Source organism: Alosa pseudoharengus, unplaced genomic scaffold, assembly GCF_046254945.1.
Source record: "Alosa pseudoharengus isolate Yale_2024_CS ecotype anadromous, Long Island Sound unplaced genomic scaffold, YU_APseudo_1.1 YU_APseudo_1.1_scf_21, whole genome shotgun sequence".
Lineage (NCBI taxonomy): Eukaryota > Metazoa > Chordata > Actinopteri > Clupeiformes > Clupeidae > Alosa > Alosa pseudoharengus.
In genome coordinates, this window is record NW_027468674.1 from 15,724,673 (window position 1) to 15,729,726 (window position 5,054).

The 5,054-nt window shown below is 45.5% G+C and overlaps 1 long non-coding RNA gene across 1 annotated transcript; it reads left to right on the forward strand.

Moving 5' to 3' along the window:
- The first annotated feature begins 1,110 nt into the window (after nucleotides 1-1,110).
- Nucleotides 1,111-1,733, forward strand: LOC143137709 (uncharacterized). Its single transcript, XR_012990072.1, has 4 exons — nucleotides 1,111-1,179; nucleotides 1,259-1,399; nucleotides 1,494-1,563; nucleotides 1,644-1,733. It is a non-coding gene; the product is annotated as an uncharacterized LOC143137709 (long non-coding RNA).
- The last annotated feature ends 3,321 nt before the right edge of the window (nucleotides 1,734-5,054 follow it).

Here is a 5,054-nt window from a genome sequence, read left to right on the forward strand (position 1 = left end):
GGCATGCCTGCCGCACGTCCTGTTTTGTTATAACACCACGTTACATCAAGGCACTGGCGAGTCGCCATTCTTTTTGATGTTTGGCCAAGAGCCAAGGCTTCCTGTTGATTTTCTTCTGGGTCGTGTTCAGGAGCCTGTAGCTGGAAAGGTAGAGGATTGGGTGGTGGAACATCAGGCCCGCCTTCAGGTGGCTTTTGAGGGTGCTCGTGATCGGCTGCTGGCGGCAGCCAGTCGGCGCAAGGAAAAGCATGACCAACACATTCAGCCATCACCTCTGCAAATAGGTCAGTTGGTATACATCCGAGACTTGAGCGTTAGGGGTCGCCACAAGATTCACGATCTGTGGAGCTCAGTAGTCTATCGAATTGTGAAGCCCCCTTCTGGAGATGGAGTTGTTTACACCATTGCTCCGGTGGATGATTTGAGTAGGGTAAAGACCGTGCATCGTGACATGTTAAAAGCTCAGGTCCCAACTGCATTCGTTGCGTCACCACCTCGACCACCCTCACTTCCAGTTAGGGATGACGAGGCAATCTCGGCGCCGAATTATGATCTCGTCTTGCTGGTTCCAGGAACCGCACCGTCGGTGACCACTGCCACACTACCCCAACAAAACAACCTTGGCCCTCCCCCTATAGTAGAGCCTGAAACTACTTTGGATCCTCACCTGACTTCAGAGTTCTCTCTGACCACAGATTCTGTGTCCTCTATAGCCTTACCGGCTCAGCTTAGCCCTAATCCATCTGTTCTACGTCGAACAGCCCGTCCGACAGCTGGCCAACATTCAAATGTTCATCGCCTTCCGCGGTCAAGTGGCCGGGTGGACCACAAGGGTACGGGTCCATCAACTTCCACCACTGGAGTTCCATCTATCACTCTGGATAATCAAATCAGGCCATAATCATGCAACCTTCCCCGTCACTGTATCGTCGGGGCGACGACACAAAAGAGGGGGGCAGAATGTAGCAGGCTGTGCCTCTACTGAGTGTTACGTGTTCCGAAGTCTAGACCTGATGAATGGGCGTTTCACAATTAGGTGCACGTATATAGTGACAGTGGCAGTTCCTGGGGTTACGCGTCTACCTTTCTTCTTCCGGGGATTTGGTCTCTGTTGTGGCGTGGCACGCAAGCTGGTCGGGCTAGCTTGTTCTCTTGAGCGGTGAACATATTCCAAGCAAGGTGAGCGATTCGATCTTTTGCTTGTTTTAATGGAGTTTAAAACTATCGCTGTAGCCTTAGTTTATGCCTTGCCTTACAGTGGTGTGGCTCATTGCGGCTTGGTGCGAGTAGCTTACAGTTGAGCTAAGGTTCTACTCCAGTGCAGTGGAGCTGGTGTTTCTTTCCCTTGTCTTCGTGGGTTCTACTACTACAAGGCAAGCGTGGGTCCTGTGGTCCAAAGGTAAGCTCATTACTAATGCTCACTATTGTGGTGCGATATAGCACTATTCCTATTTAACGCATAGTTGTTTATCTGCCGGTTTGTCTGTGTTTAGGTGGTGGTTATGACCTCTGGTCCATCCTTTGGCTTACTCTACTGCTAAGATAGCTGCACTTTGTGAGTCGGTACGTATACGCAAGCACTGCCATAGTTAATGTATGCAATAGTAAATCACATAGAGTAACTGTAACGTTTACATTTATAGAGACTGCATGTTTCACCGGCAAAGACGAGATTGGCCACCAGGCGAGTGTCCGCTCTCACAAGGGGCTGCTGTTTTGTCTTGTCCATTTTGTCTTGTCCATTTTGTTTCGTTTTTGTGATTTGTTTAATCAATCTCTCCATACTCTGGTCATCCTAGCGGGGGCTGCTAGCTTTGGTTGATGGGGCTTGGTTGTTTACCTCACGCTGCTGCTTATCTACAGCTTGCTTTGTCTACAGCTTGCTTTGTTACGATGATTGTTACGTACTGCTGGTGAGAGTTTGTATCATCTGTGTGTTGCTTTCTTTTCTTTTGTATTACTCTATATTTTGTGTGTGTGTGTGTGTGTGTGGTGTGTGTGTGTGTGTGTGTGTGTGTGTGTGTGTGTGTGTGTGTGTGTGTGTTTGTGTGTTTATGGTTGTGTGTGCATATGGTCCTATGTGCCTAACTTCTGCTACCCTGTAGTGGTGGACGCCTGGGGTCTTAACCGACGTGGTCCTTATAGCAGGGCTCTGGGCCTCTCCTAGCATTGTGCCACAAGCTAAGTACCCTCTTCATATCAGAGCTAATAAACAATTCATTATCTATTGGGTGGCAACTCCACCCTTATATGCATGTAGCTGATATCTCTCTCTCCCTCCTCGACAGGAATAGCTGGCCTACACTGGTGGTTCGCAGTCTCCGGGTGGTGGTCTTCCTCACTAGCCTCCCTACTTCCACGTGGTGTGTCTGACGTTGCAGTGTCGTCACCTGGTTGCAGTGTGAGTTTTGTGTGTGAGAGTGTGTGCAAGATATTCTCTCTCTCTCTTTTTCTGCCTCCTGCCAGTGCTTAGCCGTCAGTCCTGTCTATGGTAGTAATAGAGATTAATTACATTGTCAATTGGACATCTCCATCTTTAGGGTCACGTCCTCGCCATACCCCCGGCCTCCCTTCCACTTTAACGGGAGAGCTTGTCCATCGCTGTGACTGCTGTGTTTTATTAAGCTAATTATGCATTTGTCCTTTTGCTACTAATAAACATATGTATTGCATCATTCACGTCTCTGCCCTATGTGTATCGAACCTGTGTTGCCAATTACTTGAGTTGGTGAATTGGTAATAGTATCCTAGGGGTAACCATACTCTAGGTGGCGTAGTCAGCTATAATTTCCTTTTTGAATCTGCCACAAGTCCATACAAACACTCATACCAAATTTCAGGCATGTATGTCAAGGCATTCTTGAGATATCGCGCTCAGAGTATTCATGGACTTGACCTTTGACCTCCAACATCAACTCACTTCATCGTTGAGTCCATACACACACTTGTGCCAAATTTGAAGCATATGCGTCAAGCCGTTCTGGATATATAATGCGCAAAGCATGAGATATGGCTGTGACTTTTATTTTGACACACAGGAAACACTTAAACAGGATGTGTATTTTTAGGGAGCGCCAGATTGTATGCATTAGAAGCTGAGACAGTTGGATTCACAGGTGACACCTGTGCCAGTGTTCTGATTAGCCCGGGAACTACTCTGGGAGTTTAACGAGCACAGCTGGCTTTAGGCCATTATGACATCACATCCATTCAAATCTATGGGGGGAAAATGAGCTTTTTAAAATTTGTAATCCCCTACTTCTCAAAAAGTATAAACTTTAAAATAAATCTGAAATAATAACTGTCTTGCCCCACTCCAGACCTTCAGAACGGTTGTATCAACATGTCTGTACCTGAAGCGGTTAGAGTCGCATTCACTCTTGAAAAGGTAAAAAGAAGAGGTTATAAGAAGAAGCCAGGAGATTTCAAGATAGTGGATTCCATCCACCATAATAATAAGAAGAAGCCAGGAGATTTCAAGACAGTGGATTCCATCCACTATAATAATAATAACTAGATGTACCGCAGAGCGGTACAAAATATGACCGCCGCCCAGTCCAGCACATTTTTTCCACAAAAATAAATCACGCTGAAAGGCCTATATGATTCTAACTGTCTCACTGTATTGCATTATGCACACTCAATTCTCACTGGTATCTGCTAGACAACAAGTACTGTAACAAGCTCAGCTCGAGTTGTCACCAAATTAACGTCATCGGTTCATAAAAACGCACATTCACAGATAATCTCTAGCATGCTTAGATTTATTGAAGTGCTTTGGTGAGGGTGAGAACGTGAAAGAGAGAGAGAGATAGGCCCATTAAACCAGAGTTTAATTGTCCAAACACCGCCGACGTGGCACAACAAAAAAGGAGAAACAACGCGCAACCAGCGCTGTTTCAGTCCATTAAACAGAGCGAAAAAGGTAACTGAAAAACCTCTGTATTTTTAATCTCAATCAGTCCAAAAATGAAAGTAATCCACGGCAATAATAATCCATAAGTCCGAGGGTGTCAAGACAGTCTTTGAAACAAAAATAGGAAAAGGATAGATCTCACCTCGAAATCATCTCCAGGATACGCGGAAAAACCAGTCAATTATTCCTTATGTCGGGCGTAAAGACGAGGATAAATCCAGTGTGAAAAGTAGGCTAAAGGAGGTTATCAGAAGCGCCGATCGCCTTCTACCCCTGTCCATTCATTCATTCTTCTTTCCGGCTTTCTTTCCGCGTCCCATTTAAAACGCAACATGTGATTCTCCGAGAGCGCAGCCAGGGCCAGAACAGGAAAAGTGGGTGAGAGTGAGCGTGGAAGGGTGAGTGACAGTTCCATACCCTATCGTCTGTTTGACTATACTCGCCCTCGATCACTGACTTACGCCCATAGTCATCAAGATAGCTAGCAAACTATAAAGATGGTTAGAGAGAAACAGAGCTTATAGAGCTCAATACTACCTGGCCAGGTTTTTAAATAGTACATTATAAAGGAAAGGCACTTTTATAGTAAGAAAGTTAGGCCTACTCCACATGAAGAAACAGTTAACAAATCTGTTATGTTTTACAAAAATAAAAAAAGACTTGTCTTATATTATAATATGGCCATTTATGTGGCGGATGCTACAGTACCAAAACATGATTAGTTCATAGATTTCACATGTAAAATTCATTTTATACAACCCCACCCCCATCTTGCCTGTTCATAATTCTGAGAAATTCTTGTGTGCATGTGTGCGTGTACATGTTTATGTTATGTGTGTGGGTGTGTGTGTGTGTGTGTGTGTGCGTGCTTGTGTGTGTGCCTGCGTATGTGCCTGTGTTTGTGCATGTGCATGCATGCGTACATATGTCTACTGTGTGAGTATGTGTCATACGTATGATTACTGTGAATGTATGTGTGTGCGTGTGTATCTGTTTATGCACATACGCAAAAGATATTCACAGAAAACTGTGTCTGCCCTACCCTCATTTCAGGGGGTCCAGTCCAGCGGGGGGGGGGGGGGGGGGGGGGCTACAGATCAAAACGAAAAACGATGGTTCCATGCTATCCATGTGGGGT